Source organism: Thamnophis elegans, chromosome 17 (assembly GCF_009769535.1).
Source record: "Thamnophis elegans isolate rThaEle1 chromosome 17, rThaEle1.pri, whole genome shotgun sequence".
Lineage (NCBI taxonomy): Eukaryota > Metazoa > Chordata > Lepidosauria > Squamata > Colubridae > Thamnophis > Thamnophis elegans.
Genome location: NC_045557.1, coordinates 12308341 through 12324293, shown reverse-complemented (window position 1 = coordinate 12324293; position 15953 = coordinate 12308341).

The following is a 15953-nucleotide window of genomic DNA, read 5'->3' as shown; positions in this document are numbered from 1 at the left end:
ATGATATGGGATAAAGGAGATGATGAGTATTTGGACAAGGCAAAAGAGCCCAGGAATATCCATGATGTGAAAAAAACATGTTTGAGTATTTGGACAAGGCAAAAATGCCCAGGAACCTCCATGATGTGGGGAAAAGGAGATGGTGAGTATTTAGAAGAGGCAAAACATCCCAGGAACCTCCATGATGTGGAAAAAAGGAGATGGTGAGTATTTGGACAAGGCAAAAGAGCCGAGGAACCTCCATGATGTGGATAAAAGGAGATGGTGAGTATTTAGAAGAGGGAAAAGATCCCAGGAACCTCCATGATGTGGGAAAAAGGAGATGGTGAGTATTTGGACAAGGCAAAAGAGCCCAGGAACCTCCATGATGTGGATAAAAGGAGATGGTGAGTATTTAGAAGAGGGAAAAGATCCCAGGAACCTCCATGATGTGGGAAAAAGGAGATGGTGAGTACTTGGACAAGGCAAAAGAGCCCAGGAACCTCCATGATGTGGGTAAAAGGAGATGGTGAGTATTTAGAAGAGGGAAAAGATCCCAGGAACCTGCATGATGTGGGAAAAAGAAGATGGTATTTGGAAAAGGTAAAGGAGACCAGGAACCTCCATGATGTGGGAAAAAGGAGATGGTGAGTATTTGGACAAGGCAAAAGATCCCAGGAACCTCCATGATGTGGGAAAAAGGAGATAGTGAGTATTTGGACAAGGCAAAGGAGACCAGGAACTCCATGATGTGGGAAAAAGGAGATGGTGAGTATTTAGAAGAGGGAAAAGATCCCAGGAACCTCCATGATGTGGGAAAAAGGAAATGGTGAGTATTTGGACAAGGCAAAGGAGCCCAGGAACCTCCATGATGTGGGAAAAAGGAGATCGTGAGTATTTAGAAGAGGCAAAACATCCCAGGAACCTCCATGATGTGGAAAAAATGAGATGGTGAGTATTTGGACAAGGCAAAAGAGCCCAGGAACCTCCATGATGTGGATAAAACGAGATGGTGAGTATTTAGAAGAGGGAAAAGATCCCAGGAACCTCCATGATGTGGAAAAAAGATGTTGAGCATTTAGACAAGGCAAAGGAAAGCAGGAACCTCCATGATATGGGATAAAGGAAATGGTGAGTATTTGGACAAGGCAAAAGAGCCCAGGAACCTCCATGATGTGAGGAGAAGAACATGGTGAGTATTTAGAAAAGGAATGAAAGCCTAGGAACCTCCATGATGTGGATAAAAGGAGATGGTGAGTATTTGGACAAGGCAAAAGAGCCCAGGAACCTCCATGATGTGGATAAAAGGAGATGGTGAGTATTTAGAAGAGGGAAAAGATCCCAGGAACATCCATGATGTGAAAAAAAGATGGTGAGTATTTATACAAGACAAAGGAGCACAGGAACCTCCATGATATGGGATAAAGGAGATGATGAGTATTTGGACATGGCAAAAGAGCCCAGGAATATCCATGATGTGAAAAAAAGATGTTTGAGTATTTGGACAAGGCAAAAATGCCCAGGAACCTCCATGATGTGGGGAAAAGGAGATGGTGAGTATTTAGAAGAGGGAAAAGATCCCAGGAACCTGCATGATGTGGGAAAAAGAAGATGGTATTTGGAAAAGGTAAAGGAGACCAGGAACCTCCATGATGTGGGAAAAAGGAGATGGTAAGTATTTGGACAAGGCAAAAGATCCCAGGAACCTCCATGATGTTGGAAAAAGGAGATAGTGAGTATTTGGACAAGGCAAAGGAGACCAGGAACTCCATGATGTGGGAAAAAGGAGATGGTGAGTATTTAGAAGAGGGAAAAGATCCCAGGAACCTCCATGATGTGGGAAAAAGGAAATGGTGAGTATTTGGACAAGGCAAAGGAGACCAGGAACTTCCATGATGTGGGAAAAAGGAGATCGTGAGTATTTAGAAGAGGCAAAACATCCCAGGAACCTCCATGATGTGGAAAAAATGAGATGGTGAGTATTTGGACAAGGCAAAAGAGCCCAGGAACCTCCATGATGTGGATAAAACGAGATGGTGAGTATTTAGAAGAGGGAAAAGATCCCAGGAACCTCCATGATGTGGAAAAAAGATGTTGAGCATTTAGACAAGGCAAAGGAAAGCAGGAACCTCCATGATATGGGATAAAGGAAATGGTGAGTATTTGGACAAGGCAAAAGAGCCCAGGAACCTCCATGATGTGAGGAGAAGAACATGGTGAGTATTTAGAAAAGGAATGAAAGCCTAGGAACCTCCATGATGTGGATAAAAGGAGATGGTGAGTATTTGGACAAGGCAAAAGAGCCCAGAAACCTCCATGATGTGGATAAAAGGAGATGGTGAGTATTTAGAAGAGGGAAAAGATCCCAGGAACATCCATGATGTGAAAAAAAGATGGTGAGTATTTATACAAGACAAAGGAGCACAGGAACCTCCATGATATGGGATAAAGGAGATGATGAGTATTTGGACATGGCAAAAGAGCCCAGGAATATCCATGATGTGAAAAAAAGATGTTTGAGTATTTGGACAAGGCAAAAATGCCCAGGAACCTCCATGATGTGGGGAAAAGGAGATGGTGAGTATTTAGAAGAGGCAAAACATCCCAGGAACCTCCATGATGTGGAAAAAAGGAGATGGTGAGTATTTGGACAAGGCAAAAGAGCCGAGGAACCTCCATGATGTGGATAAAAGGAGATGGTGAGTATTTAGAAGAGGGAAAAGATCCCAGGAACCTCCATGATGGGGGAAAAAGGAGATGGTGAGTATTTGGACAAGGCAAAAGAGCCCAGGAACCTCCATGATGTGGATAAAAGGAGATGGTGAGTATTTAGAAGAGGGAAAAGATCCCAGGAACCTCCATGATGTAGGAAAAAGGTGATGGTGAGTACTTGGACAAGGCAAAAGAGCCCAGGAACCTCCATGATGTGGGTAAAAGGAGATGGTGAGTATTTAGAAGAGGGAAAAGATCCCAGGAACCTGCATGATGTGGGAAAAAGAAGATGGTATTTGGAAAAGGTAAAGGAGACCAGGAACCTCCATGATGTGTGAAAAAAGAGATGGTGAGTATTTGGACAAGGCAAAAGATCCCAGGAACCTCCATGATGTGGGAAAAAGGAGATAGTGAGTATTTGGACAAGGCAAAGGAGACCAGGAACTTCCATGATGTGGATAAAAGGAGATGGTGAGTATTTGGACAAGGCAAAAGAGCCCAGGAACCTCCATGATGTGGATAAAAGGAGGTGGTGAGTATTTAGAAGAGGGAAAAGATCCCAGGAACATCCATGATGTGAAAAAAAGATGTTGAGCATTTAGATAAGGCAAAGGAGCCCAGGATCCTCCATGATATGAATAAAAGAAGATGGTGAGTATTTGGACAAGGCAAAGGAGACCAGGAACCTCCATGATGTGAAAAAAAGATGTTGAGCATTTAGATAAGGCAAAGGAGCCCAGGATCCTCCATGATATGAATAAAAGAAGATGGTGAGTATTTGGACAAGGCAAAGGAGACCAGGAACCTCCATGATGTGAAAAAAAGATTTTGAGCATTTAGACAAGGCAAAGGAGACCAGGAACTCCATGATGTGGGAAAAAGGAGATGGTGAGTATTTAGAAGAGGGAAAAGATCCCAGGAACCTCCATGATGTGGAAAAAAGGAGATGGTGAGTATTTGGACAAGGCAAAAGAGCCGAGGAACCTCCATGATGTGGATAAAAGGAGATGGTGAGTATTTAGAAGAGGGAAAAGATCCCAGGAACCTCCATGATGTGGGAAAAAGGAGATGGTGAGTATTTGTACAAGGCAAAAGAGCCCAGGAACCTCCATGATGTGGATAAAAGGAGATGGTGAGTATTTAGAAGAGGGAAAAGATCCCAGGAACCTGCATGATGTGGGGAAAAGGAGATGGCCAGTATTTGGACAAGGCAAAAGAGCCCAGGAACCTCCATGATGTGGATAAAAGGAGATGGTGAGTATTTAGATAAGGCAAAGGAGTCCAGGATCCTCCATGATGACGGGTAAAGGAGGTGGTGAGTATTTGGACAAGGCAAAAGATCCCAGGAACCTGCATGATGTGGGAAAAAGGAGATGGCGAGTATTTGGACAAGGCAAAAGAGCCCAGGAACCTCCATGATGTGGATAAAAGAGATGGTGAGTATTTAGATAAGGCAAAGGAGCCCAGGATCCTCCATGATGACGGGTAAAGGAGATGGTGAGTATTTGGACAAGGCAAAGGAGACCAGGAACTCCATGATGTGGGAAAAAGGAGATGGTGAGTATTTAGAAGAGGGAAAAGATCCCAGGAACCTCCATGATGTGGGAAAAAGGAAATGGTGAGTATTTAGAAGAGGTAAAACATCCCAGGAACCTCCATGATGTAGATAAAAGGAGATGGTGAGTATTTAGAAGAGGGAAAAGATCCCAGGAACCTCCATGATGTGAAAAAAAGATGGTGAGTATTTAGACAAGGCAAAGGAGCCCAGGAACCTCCATGATGAGGGGTAAAGGAGGTGGTGAGTATTTAGAGAAGGAATGAGAGCCTAGGAACCTCCATGATGTGGGAAAAAGGAGATGGTGAGTATTTGGACAAGGCAAAAGAGCCCAGGAACATCCATGATGTGAGAAAAAGATGGTGAGTATTTATACAAGGCAAAGGAGCACAGGAACCTCCATGATATGGGATAAAGGAGATGATGAGTATTTGGACAAGGCAAAAGAGCCCAGGAATATCCATGATGTGAAAAAAAGATGTTGAGTATTTGGACAAGGCAAAAGAGCCCAGGAACCTCCATGATGTGGGGAAAAGGAGATGGTGAGTATTTAGAAGAGGCAAAACATCCCAGGAACCTCCATGATGTGGAAAAAAGGATATGGTGAGTATTTGGACAAGGCAAAAGAGCCGAGGAACCTCCATGATGTGGATAAAAGGAGATGTTGAGTATTTAGAAGAGGGAAAAGATCCCAGGAACCTCCATGATGTGGGAAAAAGGAGATGGTGAGTATTTGGACAAGGCAAAAGAGCCGAGGAACCTCCATGATGTGGATAAAAGGAGATGATGAGTATTTAGAAGAGGGAAAAGATCCCAGGAACCTGCATGATGTGGGAAAAAGGAGATGGTGAGTATTTGGACAAGGCAAAAGAGCCCAGGAACCTCCATGATGTGGATAAAAGGAGATGGGGAGTATTTAGATAAGGCAAAGGAGCCCAGGATCCTCCATGATGACGGGTAAAGGAGGTGGTGAGTATTTAGAGAAGGAATGAGAGCCTAGGAACCTCCATGATGTGGGAAAAAGATGGTGAGTATTTGGACAAGGCAAAGGAGACCAGGAACCTACATGATGTGGGATAAAGGAGATGGTGAGTATTTAGAGAAGGTAAAAGAGCCCAGGAACCCCCATGATGTGGGAATAAGGAGATGGTGTCTATTTATACAAGGTAAAAGAGACGAGGAACCTCCATGATGGGGGGAAAAGAAGATGGTGAGGATTTAGATAAGGCAAAGGAGCCCAGGATCCTCCATGATGAGGGGTAAAGGAGGTGGTGAGTATTTAGATAAGGCAAAGGAGCCCAGGATCCTCCATGATATGAATAAAAGGAGATGGTGAGTATTTGGACAAGGCAAAATATCCCAGGAACCTCCATGATGTGAAAAAAGATGTTGAGCATTTAGACAAGGCAAAGGAACCCAGGAACCTCCATGATATGAATAAAAGAAGATGGTGAGTATTTGGACAAGGCAAAAGATCCCAGGAACCTCCATGATGTGAAAAAAAGATGTTGAGCATTTAGATAAGGCAAAGGAGCCCAGGATCCTCCATGATATGAATAAAAGAAGATGGTGAGTATTTGGACAAGGCAAAGGAGACCAGGAACCTCCATGATGTGAAAAAAAGATGTTGAGCATTTAGATAAGGCAAAGGAGCCCAGGATCCTCCATGATATGAATAAAGAAGATGGTGAGTATTTAGACAAGGCAAAGGAGACCAGGAACTCCATGATGTGGGAAAAAGGAGATGGTGAGTATTTAGAAGAGGGAAAAGATCCCAGGAACCTCCATGATGTGGGAAAAAGGAAATGGTGAGTATTTGGACAAGGCAAAAGAGCCCAGAAACCTCCATGATGTGGATAAAAGGAGATGGAGAGTATTTAGAAGAGAGAAAGATCCCAGGAACCTCCATGATATGGGAAAAAGGAAATGGTGAGTATTTGGACAAGGCAAAAGATCCCAGGAACCTCCATGATGTAGATAAAAGGAGATGGTGAGTATTTGGACAAGGCAAAAGAGCCCAGGAACATCCATGATGTGAGAAAAAGATGGTGAGTATTTGGACAAGGCAAAGGAGACCGGGAACTTCCATGATGTGGGAAAAAGGAGATGGTGAGTATTTAGAAGAGGCAAAACATCCCAGGAACCTCCATGATGTGGAAAAAACGAGATGGTGAGTATTTGGACAAGGCAAAAGAGCCCAGGAACCTCCATGATGTGAGGAAAAGGAGATGGTGAGTATTTAGAAAAGGAATGAAAGCCTAGGAACCTCCATGATGTGGATAAAAGGAGATGGTGAGTATTTGGACAAGGCAAAAGAGACCAGGAACCTCCATGATGTGGGGAAAAGGAGATGGTGAGTATTTAGAAGAGGCAAAACATCCCAGGAACCTCCATGATGTGGAAAAAAGGAGATGGTGAGTATTTGGACAAGGCAAAAGAGCCGAGGAACCTCCATGATGTGGATAAAAGGAGATGGTGAGTATTTAGAAGAGGGAAAAGATCCCAGGAACCTCCATGATGTGGGAAAAAGGAGATGGTGAGTATTTGGACAAGGCAAAAGAGCCCAGGAACCTCCATGATGTGGATAAAAGGAGATGGTGAGTATTTAGAAGAGGGAAAAGATCCCAGGAACCTCCATGATGTGGGAAAAAGGAGATGGTGAGTACTTGGACAAGGCAAAAGAGCCCAGGAACCTCCATGATGTGGTAAAAGGAGATGGTGAGTATTTAGAAGAGGGAAAAGATCCCAGGAACCTGCATGATGTGGGAAAAAGAAGATGGTATTTGGAAAAGGTAAAGGAGACCAGGAACCTCCATGATGTGGGAAAAAGGAGATGGTGAGTATTTGGACAAGGCAAAAGATCCCAGGAACCTCCATGATGTTGGAAAAAGGAGATAGTGAGTATTTGGACAAGGCAAAGGAGACCAGGAACTCCATGATGTGGGAAAAAGGAGATGGTGAGTATTTAGAAGAGGGAAAAGATCCCAGGAACCTCCATGATGTGGGAAAAAGGAAATGGTGAGTATTTGGACAAGGCAAAGGAGACCAGGAACTTCCATGATGTGGGAAAAAGGAGATCGTGAGTATTTAGAAGAGGCAAAACATCCCAGGAACCTCCATGATGTGGAAAAAATGAGATGGTGAGTATTTGGACAAGGCAAAAGAGCCCAGGAACCTCCATGATGTGGATAAAACGAGATGGTGAGTATTTAGAAGAGGGAAAAGATCCCAGGAACCTCCATGATGTGGAAAAAACATGTTGAGCATTTAGACAAGGCAAAGGAAAGCAGGAACCTCCATGATATGGGATAAAGGAAATGGTGAGTATTTGGACAAGGCAAAAGAGCCCAGGAACCTCCATGATGTGAGGAAAAGAACATGGTGAGTATTTAGAAAAGGAATGAAAGCCTAGGAACCTCCATGATGTGGATAAAAGGAGATGGTGAGTATTTGGACAAGGCAAAAGAGCCCAGGAACTCCATGATGTGGATAAAAGGAGATGGTGAGTATTTAGAAGAGGGAAAAGATCCCAGGAACATCCATGATGTGAAAAAAAGATGGTGAGTATTTATACAAGACAAAGGAGCACAGGAACCTCCATGATATGGGATAAAGGAGATGATGAGTATTTGGACATGGCAAAAGAGCCCAGGAATATCCATGATGTGAAAAAAAGATGTTTGAGTATTTGGACAAGGCAAAAATGCCCAGGAACCTCCATGATGTGGGGAAAAGGAGATGGTGAGTATTTAGAAGAGGCAAAACATCCCAGGAACCTCCATGATGTGGAAAAAAGGAGATGGTGAGTATTTGGACAAGGCAAAAGAGCCGAGGAACCTCCATGATGTGGATAAAAGGAGATGGTGAGTATTTAGAAGAGGGAAAAGATCCCAGGAACCTCCATGATGGGGGAAAAAGGAGATGGTGAGTATTTGGACAAGGCAAAAGAGCCCAGGAACCTCCATGATGTGGATAAAAGGAGATGGTGAGTATTTAGAAGAGGGAAAAGATCCCAGGAACCTCCATGATGTAGGAAAAAGGTGATGGTGAGTACTTGGACAAGGCAAAAGAGCCCAGGAACCTCCATGATGTGGGTAAAAGGAGATGGTGAGTATTTAGAAGAGGGAAAAGATCCCAGGAACCTGCATGATGTGGGAAAAAGAAGATGGTATTTGGAAAAGGTAAAGGAGACCAGGAACCTCCATGATGTGTGAAAAAGAGATGGTGAGTATTTGGACAAGGCAAAAGATCCCAGGAACCTCCATGATGTGGGAAAAAGGAGATAGTGAGTATTTGGACAAGGCAAAGGAGACCAGGAACTTCCATGATGTGGATAAAAGGAGATGGTGAGTATTTGGACAAGGCAAAAGAGCCCAGGAACCTCCATGATGTGGATAAAAGGAGGTGGTGAGTATTTAGAAGAGGGAAAAGATCCCAGGAACATCCATGATGTGAAAAAAAGATGTTGAGCATTTAGATAAGGCAAAGGAGCCCAGGATCCTCCATGATATGAATAAAAGAAGATGGTGAGTATTTGGACAAGGCAAAGGAGACCAGGAACCTCCATGATGTGAAAAAAAGATGTTGAGCATTTAGATAAGGCAAAGGAGCCCAGGATCCTCCATGATATGAATAAAAGAAGATGGTGAGTATTTGGACAAGGCAAAGGAGACCAGGAACCTCCATGATGTGAAAAAAAAGATTTTGAGCATTTAGACAAGGCAAAGGAGACCAGGAACTCCATGATGTGGGAAAAAGGAGATGGTGAGTATTTAGAAGAGGGAAAAGATCCCAGGAACCTCCATGATGTGGAAAAAAGGAGATGGTGAGTATTTGGACAAGGCAAAAGAGCCGAGGAACCTCCATGATGTGGATAAAGGAGATGGTGAGTATTTAGAAGAGGGAAAAGATCCCAGGAACCTCCATGATGTGGGAAAAAGGAGATGGTGAGTATTTGGACAAGGCAAAAGAGCCCAGGAACCTCCATGATGTGGATAAAAGGAGATGGTGAGTATTTAGAAGAGGGAAAAGATCCCAGGAACCTGCATGATGTGGGAAAAAGGAGATGGCCAGTATTTGGACAAGGCAAAAGAGCCCAGGAACCTCCATGATGTGGATAAAAGGAGATGGTGAGTATTTAGATAAGGCAAAGGAGTCCAGGATCCTCCATGATGACGGGTAAAGGAGGTGGTGAGTATTTGGACAAGGCAAAAGATCCCAGGAACCTGCATGATGTGGGAAAAAGGAGATGGCGAGTATTTGGACAAGGCAAAAGAGCCCAGGAACCTCCATGATGTGGATAAAAGAGATGGTGAGTATTTAGATAAGGCAAAGGAGCCCAGGATCCTCCATGATGACGGGTAAAGGAGATGGTGAGTATTTGGACAAGGCAAAGGAGACCAGGAACTCCATGATGTGGGAAAAAGGAGATGGTGAGTATTTAGAAGAGGGAAAAGATCCCAGGAACCTCCATGATGTGGGGAAAAGGAAATGGTGAGTATTTAGAAGAGGTAAAACATCCCAGGAACCTCCATGATGTAGATAAAAGGAGATGGTGAGTATTTAGAAGAGGGAAAAGATCCCAGGAACCTCCATGATGTGAAAAAAAGATGGTGAGTATTTAGACAAGGCAAAGGAGCCCAGGAACCTCCATGATGAGGGGTAAAGGACGTGGTGAGTATTTAGAGAAGGAATGAGAGCCTAGGAACCTCCATGATGTGGGAAAAAGGAGATGGTGAGTATTTGGACAAGGCAAAAGATCCCAGGAACATCCATGATGTGAGAAAAAGATGGTGAGTATTTATACAAGGCAAAGGAGCACAGGAACCTCCATGATATGGGATAAAGGAGATGATGAGTATTTGGACAAGGCAAAAGAGCCCAGGAATATCCATGATGTGAAAAAAAGATGTTGAGTATTTGGACAAGGCAAAAGAGCCCAGGAACCTCCATGATGTGGGGAAAAGGAGATGGTGAGTATTTAGAAGAGGCAAAACATCCCAGGAACCTCCATGATGTGGAAAAAAGGATATGGTGAGTATTTGGACAAGGCAAAAGAGCCGAGGAACCTCCATGATGTGGATAAAAGGAGATGTTGAGTATTTAGAAGAGGGAAAAGATCCCAGGAACCTCCATGATGTGGGAAAAAGGAGATGGTGAGTATTTGGACAAGGCAAAAGAGCCGAGGAACCTCCATGATGTGGATAAAAGGAGATGATGAGTATTTAGAAGAGGGAAAAGATCCCAGGAACCTGCATGATGTGGGAAAAAGGAGATGGTGAGTATTTGGACAAGGCAAAAGAGCCCAGGAACCTCCATGATGTGGATAAAAGGAGATGGGGAGTATTTAGATAAGGCAAAGGAGCCCAGGATCCTCCATGATGACGGGTAAAGGAGGTGGTGAGTATTTAGAGAAGGAATGAGAGCCTAGGAACCTCCATGATGTGGGAAAAAGATGGTGAGTATTTGGACAAGGCAAAGGAGACCAGGAACCTACATGATGTGGGATAAAGGAGATGGTGAGTATTTAGAGAAGGTAAAAGAGCCCAGGAACCCCCATGATGTGGGAATAAGGAGATGGTGTCTATTTATACAAGGTAAAAGAGACGAGGAACCTCCATGATGGGGGGAAAAGAAGATGGTGAGGATTTAGATAAGGCAAAGGAGCCCAGGATCCTCCATGATGAGGGGTAAAGGAGGTGGTGAGTATTTAGATAAGGCAAAGGAGCCCAGGAACCTCCATGATGTGGATAAAAGGAGGTGGTGAGTATTTAGAAGAGGGAAAAGATCCCAGGAACATCCATGATGTGAAAAAAAGATGTTGAGCATTTAGATAAGGCAAAGGAGCCCAGGATCCTCCATGATATGAATAAAAGAAGATGGTGAGTATTTGGACAAGGCAAAGGAGACCAGGAACCTCCATGATGTGAAAAAAAGATGTTGAGCATTTAGATAAGGCAAAGGAGCCCAGGATCCTCCATGATATGAATAAAAGAAGATGGTGAGTATTTGGACAAGGCAAAAGATCCCAGGAACCTCCATGATGTGGGAAAAAGGAGATAGTGAGTATTTGGACAAGGCAAAGGAGACCAGGAACTTCCATGATGTGGATAAAAGGAGATGGTGAGTATTTGGACAAGGCAAAAGAGCCCAGGAACCTCCATGATGTGGATAAAAGGAGGTGGTGAGTATTTAGAAGAGGGAAAAGATCCCAGGAACCTCCATGATGTGAAAAAAAGATGTTGAGCATTTAGATAAGGCAAAGGAGCCCAGGATCCTCCATGATATGAATAAAAGAAGATGGTGAGTATTTGGACAAGGCAAAGGAGACCAGGAACCTCCATGATGTGAAAAAAAGATTTTGAGCATTTAGACAAGGCAAAGGAGACCAGGAACTCCATGATGTGGGAAAAAGGAGATGGTGAGTATTTAGAAGAGGGAAAAGATCCCAGGAACCTCCATGATGTGGAAAAAAGGAGATGGTGAGTATTTGGACAAGGCAAAAGTGCCGAGGAACCTCCATGATGTGGATAAAAGGAGATGGTGAGTATTTAGAAGAGGGAAAAGATCCCAGGAACCTCCATGATGTGGGAAAAAGGAGATGGTGAGTATTTGGACAAGGCAAAAGAGCCCAGGAACCTCCATGATGTGGATAAAAGGAGATGGTGAGTATTTAGAAGAGGGAAAAGATCCCAGGAACCTGCATGATGTGGGAAAAAGGAGATGGCCAGTATTTGGACAAGGCAAAAGAGCCGAGGAACATCCATGATGTGAGAAAAAGATGGTGAGTATTTATACAAGGCAAAGGAGACCAGGAACTTCCATGATGTGGGAAAAAGGAGATGGTGAGTATTTAGAAGAGGCAAAACATCCCAGGAACCTCCATGATGTGGAAAAAACGAGATGGTGAGTATTTGGACAAGGCAAAAGAGCCCAGGAACCTCCATGATGTGGATAAAAGGAGATGGTGAGTATTTAGAAGAGGGAAAAGATCCCAGGAACCTCCATGATGTGGAAAAAAGATGTTGAGCATTTAGACAAGGCAAAGGAACGCAGGAACCTCCATGATATGGGATAAAGGAAATGGTGAGTATTTGGACAAGGCAAAAGAGCCCAGGAACCTCCATGATGTGAGGAAAAGGAGATGGTGAGTATTTAGAAAAGGAATGAAAGCCTAGGAACCTCCATGATGTGGATAAAAGGAGATGGTGAGTATTTGGACAAGGCAAAAGAGCCCAGGAACCTCCATGATGTGGAGAAAAGGAGATGGTGAGTATTTAGAAGAGGGAAAAGATCCCAGGAACATCCATGATGTGAAAAAAAGATGGTGAGTATTTATACAAGGCAAAGGAGCACAGGAACCTCCATGATATGGGATAAAGGAGATGATGAGTATTTGGACAAGGCAAAAGAGCCCAGGAATATCCATGATGTGAAAAAAACATGTTTGAGTATTTGGACAAGGCAAAAATGCCCAGGAACCTCCATGATGTGGGGAAAAGGAGATGGTGAGTATTTAGAAGAGGCAAAACATCCCAGGAACCTCCATGATGTGGGAAAAAGGAGATGGTGAGTATTTGGACAAGGCAAAAGAGCCGAGGAACCTCCATGATGTGGATAAAAGGAGATGGTGAGTATTTAGAAGAGGGAAAAGATCCCAGGAACCTCCATGATGTGGGAAAAAGGAGATGGTGAGTATTTGGACAAGGCAAAAGAGCCCAGGAACCTCCATGATGTGGATAAAAGGAGATGGTGAGTATTTAGAAGAGGGAAAAGATCCCAGGAACCTCCATGATGTGGGAAAAAGGAGATGGTGAGTACTTGGACAAGGCAAAAGAGCCCAGGAACCTCCATGATGTGGGTAAAAGGAGATGGTGAGTATTTAGAAGAGGGAAAAGATCCCAGGAACCTGCATGATGTGGGAAAAAGAAGATGGTATTTGGAAAAGGTAAAGGAGACCAGGAACCTCCATGATGTGGGAAAAAGGAGATGGTGAGTATTTGGACAAGGCAAAAGATCCCAGGAACCTCCATGATGTGGGAAAAAGGAGATAGTGAGTATTTGGACAAGGCAAAGGAGACCAGGAACTCCATGATGTGGGAAAAAGGAGATGGTGAGTATTTAGAAGAGGGAAAAGATCCCAGGAACCTCCATGATGTGGGAAAAAGGAAATGGTGAGTATTTGGACAAGGCAAAGGAGACCAGGAACTTCCATGATGTGGGAAAAAGGAGATCGTGAGTATTTAGAAGAGGCAAAACATCCCAGGAACCTCCATGATGTGGAAAAAATGAGATGGTGAGTATTTGGACAAGGCAAAAGAGCCCAGGAATCTCCATGATGTGGATAAAACGAGATGGTGAGTATTTAGAAGAGGGAAAAGATCCCAGGAACCTCCATGATGTGGAAAAAAGATGTTGAGCATTTAGACAAGGCAAAGGAAAGCAGGAACCTCCATGATATGGGATAAAGGAAATGGTGAGTATTTGGACAAGGCAAAAGAGCCCAGGAACCTCCATGATGTGAGGAGAAGAACATGGTGAGTATTTAGAAAAGGAATGAAAGCCTAGGAACCTCCATGATGTGGATAAAAGGAGATGGTGAGTATTTGGACAAGGCAAAAGAGCCCAGGAACCTCCATGATGTGGATAAAAGGAGATGGTGAGTATTTAGAAGAGGGAAAAGATCCCAGGAACATCCATGATGTGAAAAAAGATGGTGAGTATTTATACAAGACAAAGGAGCACAGGAACCTCCATGATATGGGATAAAGGAGATGATGAGTATTTGGACATGGCAAAAGAGCCCAGGAATATCCATGATGTGAAAAAAAGATGTTTGAGTATTTGGACAAGGCAAAAATGCCCAGGAACCTCCATGATGTGGGGAAAAGGAGATGGTGAGTATTTAGAAGAGGCAAAACATCCCAGGAACCTCCATGATGTGGAAAAAAGGAGATGGTGAGTATTTGGACAAGGCAAAAGAGCCGAGGAACCTCCATGATGTGGATAAAAGGAGATGGTGAGTATTTAGAAGAGGGAAAAGATCCCAGGAACCTCCATGATGGGGGAAAAAGGAGATGGTGAGTATTTGGACAAGGCAAAAGAGCCCAGGAACCTCCATGATGTGGATAAAAGGAGATGGTGAGTATTTAGAAGAGGGAAAAGATCCCAGGAACCTCCATGATGTAGGAAAAAGGTGATGGTGAGTACTTGGACAAGGCAAAAGAGCCCAGGAACCTCCATGATGTGGGTAAAAGGAGATGGTGAGTATTTAGAAGAGGGAAAAGATCCCAGGAACCTGCATGATGTGGGAAAAAGAAGATGGTATTTGGAAAAGGTAAAGGAGACCAGGAACCTCCATGATGTGTGAAAAAAGAGATGGTGAGTATTTGGACAAGGCAAAAGATCCCAGGAACCTCCATGATGTGGGAAAAAGGAGATAGTGAGTATTTGGACAAGGCAAAGGAGACCAGGAACTTCCATGATGTGGATAAAAGGAGATGGTGAGTATTTGGACAAGGCAAAAGAGCCCAGGAACCTCCATGATGTGGATAAAAGGAGGTGGTGAGTATTTAGAAGAGGGAAAAGATCCCAGGAACATCCATGATGTGAAAAAAAGATGTTGAGCATTTAGATAAGGCAAAGGAGCCCAGGATCCTCCATGATATGAATAAAAGAAGATGGTGAGTATTTGGACAAGGCAAAGGAGACCAGGAACCTCCATGATGTGAAAAAAAGATGTTGAGCATTTAGATAAGGCAAAGGAGCCCAGGATCCTCCATGATATGAATAAAAGAAGATGGTGAGTATTTGGACAAGGCAAAGGAGACCAGGAACCTCCATGATGTGAAAAAAAGATTTTGAGCATTTAGACAAGGCAAAGGAGACCAGGAACTCCATGATGTGGGAAAAAGGAGATGGTGAGTATTTAGAAGAGGGAAAAGATCCCAGGAACCTCCATGATGTGGAAAAAAGGAGATGGTGAGTATTTGGACAAGGCAAAAGAGCCGAGGAACCTCCATGATGTGGATAAAAGGAGATGGTGAGTATTTAGAAGAGGGAAAAGATCCCAGGAACCTCCATGATGTGGGAAAAAGGAGATGGTGAGTATTTGGACAAGGCAAAAGAGCCCAGGAACCTCCATGATGTGGATAAAAGGAGATGGTGAGTATTTAGAAGAGGGAAAAGATCCCAGGAACCTGCATGATGTGGGAAAAAGGAGATGGCCAGTATTTGGACAAGGCAAAAGAGCCCAGGAACCTCCATGATGTGGATAAAAGGAGATGGTGAGTATTTAGATAAGGCAAAGGAGTCCAGGATCCTCCATGATGACGGGTAAAGGAGGTGGTGAGTATTTGGACAAGGCAAAAGATCCCAGGAACCTGCATGATGTGGGAAAAAGGAGATGGCGAGTATTTGGACAAGGCAAAAGAGCCCAGGAACCTCCATGATGTGGATAAAAGAGATGGTGAGTATTTAGATAAGGCAAAGGAGCCCAGGATCCTCCATGATGACGGGTAAAGGAGATGGTGAGTATTTGGACAAGGCAAAGGAGACCAGGAACTCCATGATGTGGGAAAAAGGAGATGGTGAGTATTTAGAAGAGGGAAAAGATCCCAGGAACCTCCATGATGTGGGAAAAAGGAGATGGTGAGTATTTAGAAGAGGCAAAACATCCCAGGAACCTCCATGATGTAGATAAAAGGAG